At 36.8% G+C, this 14,826-nt stretch overlaps 1 protein-coding gene across 24 annotated transcripts in view; it reads right to left on the bottom strand.

Moving 5' to 3' along the window:
* Positions 1-14,826, bottom strand: part of MTERF1 (mitochondrial transcription termination factor 1) — a 469,560-nt gene that overhangs the window by 279,101 nt on the left and 175,633 nt on the right. The gene's annotated exons all lie outside the window — the stretch shown is intronic.

The raw sequence follows: 14,826 nt of genomic DNA, 5'->3' as shown, positions 1-14,826 counted from the left end.
TGGTACAACAAAAGCAGTACTAAGAGGGAATAAATGCCTACATCAAAAAAAAAAAAAAAAAAAAAAAAGGCAGATTCGAAATAAACAACCTAGAGGTGCACCTCAAAGAACTAGAAAAGTAAGAAGAACTCAAATCCAAAATTAATAGAAGAAAAGAAATAAAAAAGATTCAAGCAGAACTAAACAAAATAGAGACTAAAAAACATGTAAAGGATGAATGAAATAAAAAGTAGTTTTTTTAAAGATAAACAAAATTGACAAAACTTTTGCTAGACTAGGAAAAAAAAGGGAAGACCCAAATTAATAAAAGGAAAATAGAAAAAGGAGGCATTACAACTGATACCACAGAGATACAACTAAAGTACACTAACAAACTGGAAATCCTAGAGGAAGTGGTAAGTTCCTGGAAACACACAACCTACCAGGATTGAATCATGGAAAAACATAAAACCTCAACAGACTAATAATGAGAAACAAAATTGAATCACTAATACAGAGCCTCCCAATAAAGAAAAGCTGAGGATTTAATGGCTTTACTGCTGAATTCTACTAAACTATAAAGAAAAATACACATCAATTCTTCTCATACTATTTCAAAAAATAGAAAAGGGATTTCTTTCTAACTCATTACAAGGCTAATATTAATTACCCTGATCCTGATATCAGACAAGGACATGATGACAATAACAAAATCTACATGCCAATATCTCTACTACTGAACATAGATGCAAAAATTCTTAACAAAATACTAGCAAACTGAATCCAAAAGCACATCAAAAAGATACTACACCATGATCAAGTGGGGTTTATCCCAGGGATACAAGGATGTTCAAGATACACAAATCAATAAACATGATATATCACATCAAAAGAATGTACAAAAACTGTATGATCATCTCTATAGATGCAAAAATACATTTGATAAAATTCAGCAGCCCATCATGATAACTAAGAACAAATTAGGTATCATAAGAATATACCTTAAAATAATAAAAGCCACATAGGACAGTCCCAAAGCTAACATCATACTGAATGGGAAAAAGCTGAAACCCTTTCCTCTATGAACTGGAACAAGACAAAGATGCCTATTTTCATCACTCCTACTCAACATAATACTGGAAGTGGTAGCCAGAGCAATCAAGCAAGAGAAATAAATAAAAGGCATCCAAATTACATAATAGGAAGTCAAATTTTCCCTCTTTGTTGATGATATGCTCTTATACCTAGAAAAAACTAAAGGCTCAGCCAAAAAATTTCTCAGATTTAGTAAAAATTCAATAAAGCTGCAGATACAAAATCAACATACAGAAAATCAGTAGCATTTCTACATACCAATAATGACCTAGCTGAGAAGGAAATCAAGAAGACAATCCCATTTAGAATAGCTACCAAAAAAGTATCAAGTAACAAATTTAACCTCTAACCAAGGAGGTGAAAGGTATCTATAAGTAAAACTACAAAACACTGATGAAAGAAATTAAAGAGGACATCAAAAAATAAAAAAAATCCCATGCTCATGGATCAGAATTAATATCATTAAAATGACCATATTGCCCAAAGCAATCTACAGATTCAATGTAATCCCTATCAAAATACCACTGTCATTCTTCACAGAGTTAGACCAATCCAAAAATTCTATGGAACCACAAAAGAATCCAAATGCCAAAGCAATCCTGAGAAAATAAACAAAGCTGTAGGTATCACACTATCTGACTTCAAAACATACTATGAAGCTAAAGTAACCAAAACAACATGGTATTGGTAGAAAAAGAGACACACTTACCAATAAAACAGAATAGAAAACCCAGAAATAAAGCAACATATTTACAACTAAATGATTTTTGACAAAGGTGCCAAGAACACATATTCAGAAAAGGCTATCCTCTTGAAATATGGAAAAAGTGGATACCCATATACAGAAAAATGAAGTTGGACCCCTATGTTTCACCATTTACAAAAATTGACTCAAAATGGATTAATGACTTAGTAAGATAAAAAACTATAGAATACATAAGGAAATGCTTCAGGACGTTGGTCTAAGTAAAGATTTTATGGCTAAGGCTTCAACAGCACAGGCAGCAAAAACAAAAATAGTAGACAAATGGGACTATATAAAACCATAAAGTTTCTTCACAGCAAAGAAAATGATCAACGTGCAAAGAGACAACCTGTTGAATGGGAGAAAATATTTGCAAACTATACACGTAACAAAAGATTAATATCCAGAATACACAAGGAACTCAAATAACTTATGGCAAAAGCAAAAAACAAAAACAAATAATCCCATTAAGAAGCAGGCAAAGGATCTAAATAGTCATTTCTCAAAATATGGCATAAAAATGGCCAACAGATAAAATTATAAATGTTCAATATCACTATATCATCAGGGAAATGTAAAGTGAAACCTCAGTGAGATACCATCTCATCCCAGACAGAATGGCTTTTATAAAAAAGACAAAAAAAACAGATGCTAGTGAGGATGCAGAGAAAAGAGAACTCTTATACACTGTTGTGAGAATGTAAATTGCACCAACCATTATGGAAACAGCATGGAGATTTCTCAAAAAAAAGTAAAAAAAACTAAAACTAAAAAAGTACCATACAATCCAGCAATCTCACTACTGAACATTTTTCCAAAGAAAAGGAAATCAGTATATCAAAGGAATACCTGCACCCTATGCTTACTGCAACACTACTTATAATATCTAAGATATAAATCAACCTAAGTGTCCACCACCAGATAAATGGAAAAAGAAAATGTGGGGCTGAGCTTGGTGGCTTATGCTTTGTAATCCTGGCACTTTATGAAGCCTAGATGGGAGGATCACTTGAGCCCATGAGCGTACGACCAGCCAGAGCAACATAGTGAGACCTTGTCTCTACAAAAGAAAAATTTTTAAATTAGCCAAGTATGATGACACATGCCTGTAGTTCCAGCTACTTGAGAAGCTGAGGTGGGATGATGGCTTGAGCCCAAGAGGTCGAGGCTGCAGTGAGCCATGGCATGCCACTGCACTCCAGACTGGGTTACAGAGCAAGATCCTTCCTCAAAAAAATAAATAAATAAATAAATATATGATATGCAACACAAGGGAATACTGTTCTGCTGTAAAAAAGAATGAAATCTTATAACTTGTAGCAACAAAGACAGAACTGGACGTTACTATATTAAGTGAAATAAGCCAGGCTTAGAAAGGCAAATAACACATGTTCTCATTCATATGTGAGAGCTAAAAAAGTTAATCTCCTGAAGGTAGAGAGTAGAATGAGGCCTGGCACAGTGGCTCATGCCTGCAATCCAAGCACTTTGGGAGGCTGAGTTGGGTGGATCACTTGAGGTCAGGAGTTCAAGACCAGCCTGGCCAACATGGTGAAGTGCCATATCTACTAAAAATATAAAAATTAGCCTGGTGTGGTGGTAGGTGCCTGTAATCTCAGCTACTTGAGGAGCTGAGGCATGAGAAACCCAGAAGGCAGGAGTTGCAGTGAGCCGAGATCATGCCACTGTACTGCAGCCTGGGCAACAGAACAAGACACCATCTCAAAAAAGGAGAAACAGTAGAATAATGGTTACCAAAGGCTGGGAAGGGTTTAAGATGAGGGCGGTAATGAAGAGAGGTTGGTTAATGGGTTTACAAATAAAGTTAGATAGGAGGAATAAATTCTAATGTTCAAAAGCACAATAGGATGACTATAGTTAAGAGTAATTTATTGTATATTTCAGAACAGCTAGAAGGGTTGAAATGTCCCCAACATCAAGAAATAATAAATGTCTGAAGTGATGGACATCATAAATACCCTAATTTGATTATTACACCCTGTACTCATGTATCAAATTATTACATATGCCCCATAACTATGTATAATTATGTATTTAGTAAGAAAAGAAGACTACTTGCCTGTTTTGACCTGAGAGGGAAGGCAAGTACAAGGGAGTCTGGTCATGAAGTGATAGCATCATAGAAAAAAGGATAGCACAGCAAATTTTACCTGGTCTTTTCTATAATTAAGAGGAACCCATCTTGAGCTTCACATAAGGTTCAGTTTCCAACTAGGCAAACCAAGGAAAAAGACTCCAAAGAATTCTTTAAAACATGACTCAGCCAACTGGGTTACTATGTGCTCTAAAAGTCAGTCTATTCCAGAAACCATGTTAGATTTTAAGATCCTCCTTGAGCTTAGATATAGAACCTTTAGATTTAGATCAGAATTTCTCAAACTCATGTTTGCTGACCCATTTGGAGGCATTTGCACATTCTCTATTGAAATATATCATGGAGAATTTATTAATTTAGGGTATTCACTTTGCTGATAAAGTAAGCACATTATGGGTAACATAGGGGCTACCTCGTAACAAAATGCCACCTCATAGGTCCAGTTGGCCTTTGTGTTTGCAGTTAGATTGGTGCCAAGGAGCCCCACTTTAATTGACTCCAGCTATTTAGCAATTAACAGAGGTAGACTCAGAGGTAAATAAGATTTTTGCATCAAATGACTTCACAGTGCACTGGAGGAATGCAGGTTTCATTATTTCAAACAGAAAAGGGTAATGAGAAAATTGCATCTTTTTGTAGCACCCAGTGGAAAAAGCAGACCAAACCCAAGAGAACCTGAGCCACAGTCACTAACATTATGTTTCATATTAAAGTACTTACGTTAATTTAGCTTGTTAATTTACAGAGGAGATAGTTGGATGTAATTTGTACATTTGTTTTGATAATAGCTACAAGCTATTAAAGCAGAAAGCATAAGTTTATGCTTACTTTTAGTTTGTACATATTTAAGGAGTGTTGGAATTTAAAGGATTATATCAACAAAAGGGTAGTAAAATAATTTTTAAGGAGTTCAATAAATATGAACAGTTTTAATCATATGAAAACATGTTCCTCATCACTCATGAGACATTAAAATTAAAATCGCAATGAGATATTCTTTAACACTTTATTAAAAGTGGCAAGCCTCTTCACATATACACTTCATATCACCTGCCCTGTTTTTATTTCTCCAGAGCACTTGTCACTGTCTAACATAATTGTATTTTGCTTATTTTTTGTATTTTGCTTATTTATCACATTTATTGCCTACCTTTTTTTCCACTGTACCTTCCCCCAGAATTTAAGCATGATAAAAACAGATTTTTGACCACCTTATCCACTGTAGTATCTTTGATTACCTATAATGATGCCCAGAACATAAGAGGCAGTGTATTATTTGCTGAAGGAATGAATTAAGACCTATAATCCAGCAATTCCCCTTTGAGGCAGAGACCCTGCAGAAACTCTATGACATGTGCTCACAGAGACATACATGAAGCAGTACCATTTGCAGTAGAAGAAAAATTGGAAAAACCCTAAATGTCCTCATAAAGGAACGAATAATTACATCATGTGTTTATACAAGGGAACTGAGCAATTAACATGAATTAAATTGATCAACATGGCTAAAAATCAAAAACTTTCCTGGGAGAAAAAGGTAAATTATAAAGGACATGTGCAGTAATGTATAATGCCCAGGTAGGCAAGTTCTCCAAGTAAGGACAAGCTGAAGAGAGGAGACGGCTGGAATAGAAAGGACAAAGGGAGAACTTTGTATATGTCATTTTTATTATTCTAGAATTTTTTATCTGAAGAAAATATGGCAAAAGTAATGTGTGTTAAATCTGATTAGTGGGTACATGGCATGTTCTATGTTTCTATTTTTCTGTTTAAAATGTTTCATAATTTCTAAAGCATTCAATATAAGTAAAAATGACTCAGTTTCTTTTCCTGCATTAATAAGTAGTTCCCCTCTAATAATAATGATAATGACAATGGTGATGATGATGATGACGATGATGGTTCTTTCTCTTCCTATCCTCTTTTACTTTTGTACATCTACTATTTTATTTCTCTTTATATAATGCTTCTTTCCCCCCCAAAAAAAATTTGATATGACTTACAACAGTAGATATGAGTAAGAATCTAACAGGTTTCTTTTAAAATAAAATGTACATGAGACAGCTATTAGAGTAAACATTAATGCTATAATTGAGCTTTAAATTTTGCTCAGAGCTTCTTGAAGCTAGGATGACAAGCATGCACAACCAAGCAATTATATAGCTCTCATTATTTAAAAGGATACCTTGAGAAAGACAAAGTTTTTCCTGAAATTAAATTCTCATAGAAATCTCTTCTGTATGATTTATTTCTGGGACACTAACATGGACAATGTCCTCCAGAGCATGCATTTTTACTACAATTTAAAGTTGATTTTATATGCTTTTTCTTGCAACCACTTTTTTCTTTCTTTTTTTTTTTTTTTTTTGAGATGGAGTCTCACTCTGTCACCCAGGCTGGAGTGCAATGGTGCGATCTCTGCTCACTGCAACCTCTGCCTCCCAGGTTCAAACGATTCTCCTGCCTCAGCCTCCTGAGTAGCTGGGAATATAGGCACGTGCCACCGCGCCCAGCTAATTTTTGTATTTTTAGTAGAGACGGGGTTTCAACATTTTGGCCAGACTTGTCTCGAACTCCTGACCTTGTGATCCACCCCCATTGGCCTCCCAAAGTGCTTGGATTACAGGCGTGAGCCACCATGCCCGGCCGCAACCACCTTTTTTAAAAGCCAAAGACGTAACATCTTAGTACCATTCTAGAAAAGGCATTCATTCGGTAGAAGCTAAAGTAACTTATGCCTTTAGTCATCTAACTAAATCCAAAGAGAAAACACGAAAATAGATAGGCAAGAAGCATGTCTCTTAGATAACTGTCCCTTAATATAATTTCCTTTAGACAAGCTATTGATAGATAGAAACCAAACACTCATCAATTAAAGATTATAGTTACAGCTGGACCTGCAGCTAACTTACTGAGCAAAGGTGGGTAGCTTTATTAAGTATCACTTGCCTCCTTTAGATATAACTAGAAAAAGAAAATTATAAAATAAATGCCTGATTGATCAAAGCTTTAACTGGCAAAATTCTATGTATTCTTTGATATTCGGCTATTCTTTAAGTGTCAAAGAAAAGCTATACAGAGTCCGAAGTCCAGATTTTGTGGGCCAGGGATTATGTCCACCAGAAGATGCTATGGTACTAGCAGCATTTTTGCACATATTTTTTGAATGCCTGTAGTGTAAACATACATAGCTAGGATTCAGGTTTGGGTTAGTCCCGATAGAAGGCTGTAGTTGAAGGCCCACTTATGCATTGACTATTTCTGTTACTACCAACAAAATAAGGGAATGACAAATAATATCCAACAACATTGAACATAAGGTAGAAAATCAAGTAAAGCTAGAAAGAACTGTGATAATAATAATCACTTCCATTTGTATCACCCTTTCACCCTTTTATGCGTGGTCTCATCTAATCCTCACAAGAATCTGAGAGATGGTTAATTGTAACAAAATTTGACAGTAGTCATAACAAAATTTAATAGTGGTACTGAGCTTAGGGCAACTTGATGACTTGACCCAAATCACAAACCTGGTCAATAGTATAGTCAAAACCTGAACTCATGATTTGTAGCTGCAAACCCAGCAACCTTGTTATAGTTCCAGGATAACCTTGGAACCACAACAAGTTATCCTGGAACTACACCAAGGTTGCTGCGTTGCTACCCCTTCTCTTTCAAGGACAAGGCTTTGTGATGTTCATTCCATTTTCACATGGTTGGGAGGGTCATGCATGGACATCTCTCTATCGAGCTTCACTACACCAACCCTCTCTGATACACTAATAAAGCTTTCTTAAGAATCACATCATCTCCTAAATGTGGGAACCAACTACACAGAGGGAATAATGTCATTTGGAAAGTTTTTTTCAAGTTTCTTTTTTTTTTTTAACATACTTTAAGTTCTGGGGTACATAGGCAGAACGTGCAGGTTTGTTACATAGGTATACACGTGCCATGGTGATTTGCTGCATCTATCCCCCTGTCATCTATATTAGGTATTTCTCCTAATGTTAACCCTCTCCAATCCTCCCACCCACTGACAGGCCCCAATGTGTGATGTTCCACTCCCTGTGTCTATGTGTTCTCATTGTTCAACACCTACTTATAAGTGAAAACATGTGGTGTTTGCTTTTCTGTTCTTGTGTCAGTTTGCTGAGAAGGATGGTTTCCAGCTTCATCCATGTCCCTGCAAAGGACATGAACTCATCCTTTTTTATCACTGCATAGTATTTGATGGTGTGCATGTGCCACATTTTCTTTATGCATTCTATCATTGATGGGCAATTGGGTTGGATCTAAGTCTTGCCTGTTGTAAACAGTGTTGCGATAAACATACGTGTGCCTATGTCTTTATAAGAGAATGTTTTATAATCCTTTGGGTATATACCCAGTAGTGGAATTGCTGGGTCAAATGGTATTTCGAGTTCTAGATCCTTGAGGAATCACCACACTGTCTTCCACAATGGTCGAACTAATTTACACTCCCACCAACAGTGTAAAAGCATTCCTATTTCTACATATCCTCTCCAGCATCTGTTATCTCCTGACTTTTTAATGATCACCATTCTAACTGGTGTGAGATGGTATCTCACTGTTGTTTTGATTTGCATTTCTCTAATGACCAGTGATGATGAGCATATTTTCATGTTTGTTGGCTGCATAAATGTCTTCTTTTAAGAAGTGTCTGTTCGTAACCTTCACCCACTTTTTAATGGGGTTGTTATTTTCTTGTAAATTTGTTTAAGTTCTTTCTAGATTCTGATTATTAGCCTTTGTCAGATTGCAAAATTTTTTTCCCTATTTTGTTGGTTGCAGGTTCATTCTAATGATTGTTTCTTTTGCTGTACAGAAGCTGTGGAGTTTAATTAGATCCCATTTGTCTATTTTGGCTTTTGTTGCCAATGCTTTTGGTGTTTTAGTCATCAAGTCCTTGCCTATGCCTATGTCCTGAATGATATTGCCTAAGTTTTCTTCTAGGGTTTTTATGGTGTTAGGTCTTATGTTTAAGTCTTTAATCCCTCTGGAGTTAATTTTTGTATAAGGTGTCAGGAAGGGGTCCAGTTTCTGCTTTCTGCACATTGCTAGCCAGTTTTCCCAACATCATTTATTAAACAGGGAATCCTTTCCCCATTGCTTGTTTTTGACAGGTGTGTCAAAGACCAGATGGTTGTAGATGTGTGGCATTGCCTTCGAGGCCTCTGTTCTGTTCCATTAATCTATATCTCTGTTTTGGTACCAGTACCATGCTGTTTTGATTACTGTAGACTTGCAGTATAGTTCGAAGTCAGGTAGTGTGATGCCTCCAGGCTTTGCTCTTTTTACTTAGGATTGTCTTGGCTATGCAGGCTCTCTTTTGGTTCCATATGAAGTTTAAGGTGGTTTTTCCAGTTCTGTGAAGAAGGTCATTGGTAGCTTGATGGGGATAGCATTGAATCTATAAATTACTTTGGCAGTATGGCCATTTTCATAATACTGTTCTTCCTAACCATGAGCATAGAATGTTTTTTCCATCTGTTTGTGTCCTCTCTTATTTCCTTGAGCAGTGGTTTGTATTTCTCCTTGAGGAGGTTCTTTACATCCTTTTTTAGTCATATCCCTAGGTATTTTATTCTCTTTGTAGCAACTGTCAATGGGAGTTCTCTCTTGGTTTGGCTCTCTGTTAGACTATTATTGGTGTATAGAAATGCTTGTGATTTCTGCACATTGATTTCGTATCCTGAGACTCTGCTGAAGTTGCTTATCAGTTTCAGGAGATTTTGGGCTGAGACAATGGGGTCTTCTAAATATACAATCATGTTGTCTGCACATAGAGACAATTTGACTTCCTCCTTTCCTTACTGAATACCCTTTATTTCTTTTTCTTGCCTGATTACTCTGGCTAGAACTTCCAATGCTGTATTGAATAGGAGTGAAGAGAGAGGGCCTAGTGTCAGATTTCAAAGGGAATGCTTCCAGTGTTTGCCCATTCAATATGATTTTGGCTGTGGGTTTTTCATAAAGAACTTTTATTATTTTGAGATAAGTTCCCCATTGATACCTAGTTTATTTAGAATTTTTAGCAAAAAGGGCTGTTGAATTTTGTCAAAGGCCTTCTCTGCATCTATTAAGATAATCATGTGGCTTTTGTCTTTGGTTCTGTTTATGTGGTGGATTATGTTTATAGACTTGTGTATGCTGGAGCAGCCTTGCATCCCCAGGATGAAGCCTACTTGATCGTGATGGATAAGATTTTTGATGTGCTGTTAGAATCAGTTTGCCAGTATTTTATTGAGATTTTTGCATCTATGTTCATCATGGATATTGGCCTGAAGTTTTCTTTTTTTGTTGTCTTTGCCAGGTTTTGGTATCAGGATGATGTTGGTGTGATAAAATGATTTGGGAAGGATTCCCTCTTTTGAATTATTTGGAATAGTTTCAGAAGGAGTGGTACTAGCTCCTGTTTGTATGTCTGGCAGAATTAGGCTGTGAACCCACCTGGTCCTGGACTGTTTTTGATTGGTAGGCTATTAATTGATGCCTCAACTTCAGCCCTTGTTATTGGTCTATTCAGGGTTTCAACTTCTTCCTGGTTTAGTCTTGGGAGAGTGCAAGTGTCTAGGAATTTATCCATTTCTTCCAGGTTTACTGGTTTATGTGCATAGAGTTGTTTGTAGTAAACTCTGATAGTAATTTGTATTTCTGTGGAATCGGTGGTGATATCCCCTTTATCGCTTTTTATTGCATCTATTGGATTCTTCTCTCTTTTCTTTTTTATTAATCTGGCTAGCAGTTTGTCTATTTTGTTGATCTTTTCAAAAAACCAGCTCCTGGAATTACTGATTTTTGAAGGGTTTTTTGTCTATCTCTTTCAGTTCTGCTCTGATTTTAGTTATTTCTTGTCTTCTGCTAGCTTTCGAGATTTTTTTTTTTATCTTGCTCCTCTAGCTCTTTCCATTTTGATGATACGGTGTCAATGAAAGGATATTTAATCACCAGAATAAAAGTCAGGCACCACACTACACACTTAGATGGCACTTAAAATGTCTGAGTTTTATGAGAATGGCATAGCTAGTGTGAAAAACTCTGGTGCAACAAAAAGGAAGAAATCTCTCTGCTGGAAGGGCACACTTCTCTGTCCACATCTCAGAGACTGAGTTTAATATCAGGATTACTCATTTTTAAAACTCTACCTTTTTCAGTGATAATTTATGTTTTAATTTTTATGAGTACATAGTAGGTGTATATATTTATGGGTTACATGAGATATTTTGATACAGGCATGCAATGTGTAATTACAGCAGGATAATGGGGTATCCATCATCTCAAGTATTTATCTTTTGTAATACAAACAATGTAATCTAATACATACAAAAGAATATAATCCAATTATAGTCTTTTAGTTATTTTTAAATGTGCAGTTAAATTATTTTTGACTATAGTCACCCTGTTTTGCTAGCAAATACTAAGGCTTATTCATTCTTTCTAAATATTTTTTGTACCCATTAACCATCTCTACTTCCTCCACTCCCACCCTTTGCAATACCCTTCCCAGCCTCTGGTAATCATCCTTCTACCCTCTATCTCCATGAGTTCAATTAATTTTTAATGCCCACAAATGAGTGAGAACATGTGGAGTTCGTCTATCTGTGCCTGGCTCATTTCACTTAAGATAATGACCTCTAGTTCCATCCATATTGTTGCAAATCACAGGATCTCACTCTTTTATATGGCTGAACGGTACCCCATTGTGTATATGTACCACATTTTCTTTATCCATTCATCTGTTGATGGAACTTAGGTGTTTTCCAAATCTTGGTTACTATGAATAGTGCTGTAATAAATATGTGAGTGCAGGTATCTCTTTGAAATCCTCGTTTCCTTTCTTTGAGGTATATACATGACAGTGGGATTGCTGAATCATATTGTAGCTCTATTTTTAGTTTTGAGGGTGAACCTCAAAACTCTTCTCCATAGTGATTGCACTAATTTACACTCCCACCCACGATGTTTGAGGGTTCCCTTTGCTTTACATCCTTGGAAGCATTTGTTAGTGCCTGACTTTGGGATATTAGCTATTTTAACTGGGATGAGATGATAGCTCATTGTAGTTTTGATTTGAATTTCTGTGATGATCAATGATGTGGTGTACCTTTTCATATACCTGTTTGCAATTTGTATTTCTTCTTTTAAGAAATATCTGTTAAGGTCTTTTGCCCATTTTTAAATTGGATTATCAGGTTTTTTTTCCCCATAAAGTTGTTTTAGCTTCTTATATATTCTGGTTATTAAACACTTGTCAGCTGGGTAGTTTGCAAATATTTTCTCCTATTCTATGAATTGTCTCTGCACTTTGATGACTGTTTCCTTTGCTGTTCAGAAGCTTTTTAACCTGATGTGACAAACCCCATTTGTCCATTTTAGCTTTGGTTGCCTGTGCTTGTGGGGCATCATTCAAGAAATCTTTGCCCAATCTAGTGTCCTGGAAAACTTCTCTGATGTTTTCTTTTATTAGTTTCATAGTTTAGTAGTTTCATAGTTGAGGTCTTAAATTTTAGTACCTAATCTATTTTGACTTGATTTTTGTATATGGCAAGAGGTAGGGCTCTTGTTTCATCCTTCTGCATATGGATATCCAGTTTTCCCAGTACCATTTATTAAAGAGACTGTTCTTTACCCAATGTATGCTCTTAGCACCTTTGTCAAAAATGAGTTCGTTATAGATATGAGAATTTATCTCTGTTTTCTCTATTCTGTTCTGCTGCTCTACATGTCTGTTTTTATGACAGTACCATGCTACAGCTCTGTAGTAGAAATTACAGTGAGGTAATGCAATTCCTTCAGTTTTGTTCTTTTTGCTTCTGAGTCTTTTGTGATGGCATATAAATTTTAGGATTTTTTTTCTATTTCTGTGAAGAATGTCATTGGCATTTTGATAGGGATTGCATTAAATTTGTAGATTGCTTTGGGTAGTGTGAACATTTTGACAATATCAATTCTTCCAATCCATGAATATGGAATATTTTCCCATTTTTATGTGTCCTCTTCAATTTCTTGCATCAGTGTTTTATAGTTTTCATTTGTAGAGATCCTTCACTTTTCTGGTTATGTTAATTCCTAGGTATTTTATTTTATTTGTAGGTATTGTAAATGGGATTGCTTTCTTAATTTCCTTTTCAGATTGTTTATGGCTGATATATAGAAATGCTACTCATTTTTTAATGTTGATTTTGTATCCTACAATTGTATTGAATTTGTTTATCACTTCTACTAGCTTTTAGTGGAGCCTAGACTTTTCCAAATATAAGTCATATCATGTGCAAACAAGGATAATTTGGCTTTTTCCATTCCAATTTGGATGGCCTTTATTTCTTTCTCTAGTTTGATTGCTCTAGCTAGGACTTCCAGTATTATGTTAAATAACAGTGGTGAAAGAGGTTGTGTTGATCTGAAGTGAAGGCTTTCAGTTTTTCCCCATTCCGTATGATACTAGCTGGACTCTGTCATATGTGGCTTTTATTTTGTTGGGGTATGCCTTCTATACCCAGTTTTTGAGGGTGTTTGTCACAAAGTGATGGTGAATTTTAGTGCCTTATTTAGTTAATTTGCTGAGATCATGTTTTCCTAGATGGTCTTTGTGTGTGTGGATGTTTGTCTGTGCCTGGTCATTGAAGAGTTAGATATTTACTGTAGTCTTCGCAGTCTGGGCTTGTTTGTATTCGTCCTTCTTGGAAAGGCTTTCTAGGTTTTGAAAGGACTTGTATATTGTGATCTGTTATATCTGCCTTAGGGGGCACTCAAAGGCCAGTAACACTGTGGTTCTTACAAACTTGTATAAGTACTGCCTTGATAGTCTTAGATAAAATCCAGAAGAATTATCTAGATTACCAGGCAGAGACTCTTGTTCTCTTTTCTTACTTTCTCCTAAACAGAGTGTTTCTCTGTTCTGAGCCACCTGGAGCAGGGAGAGGTATAACACATGCATGCCTGTGGCCACCACCACTATGACTCCACTGGGTCTCACCCAAGACCCACTATAACCACTACCTGGCTACCACCTATTTTCACTCAAGGCCTTAGGGCTTTACAGTCAGAAGGTGGCAAAACTAGCCAGGTTTGTGTCTTTCCCTTCAGGGCAGCAAGCTTCCCTAGGCCCCGGGTGGGTTCAATGGTGCCATCTGAGAGTCAGGGACTGGAATCAAAAATCTTAGAAGTCTATCTGGCATTCTATTCTGCTGTGACTCAGCCAGCAAGCAAACCATGCGATATAGTTCTTCCCACTCTTCCCTCTCTTTTCCACAGGCAGAGGAGCCTCACACCAGGGCCACCACCATGACAGTACCATGGGGAGTACTGCCAGGCCACCACTACTGTTCCCTTAAGGCCCAAGAACTGTTCAGTCAGCTTGTGGTAAATGCTGCTAGGCCTTGGACTCACGCTTCAGAGTTCTGGGCTCCTCTCTTGCCCAGGACAGGTCCAGAAATGCCACTCAAGAGCCAAGGCCTGGAATCAAGGACCCCAAGAGCCTATTTGGTGCTCTACCCCTATGTGGCCAAGGTAGTATGTAAGGTATGAAAAAAGTCCCCTTTGCTTTTCCCTCTGATTTTCTAAAGCAGGAATCTTTCACCATAGCCACCACAGCTGAGAACTTGCTGGGTCTCACCTGAAGTCAGCACATTCATGAGTCCCATCCAAGGCCCATTGGCATACTACCTGGGTATTCAGAGCCCAAGCATTCTTTAGTCAGCAGGTTATGTGTCCCAGTAGTAACGTATCCTTCCCTTCAAGGAAGCACAAGTTTTCTTTTGGCCCAGAGTATATCTAGAAATGTTGTCTGAAAACTAGGGTCTGGAATGGGAGCCTCAAAACTCTGCCTGGTGCCCTATCCTACTGCAGCTGAGCTGGTATCCAAGAT

Source organism: Sapajus apella, unplaced genomic scaffold (assembly GCF_009761245.1).
Source record: "Sapajus apella isolate SASKATOON/1434 unplaced genomic scaffold, GSC_monkey_1.0 scaffold81, whole genome shotgun sequence".
Classification (NCBI taxonomy): domain Eukaryota; kingdom Metazoa; phylum Chordata; class Mammalia; order Primates; family Cebidae; genus Sapajus; species Sapajus apella.
The sequence above is the reverse complement of the archived record's forward strand: the minus strand, read 5'-3'. Positions and strand labels throughout refer to the sequence as shown.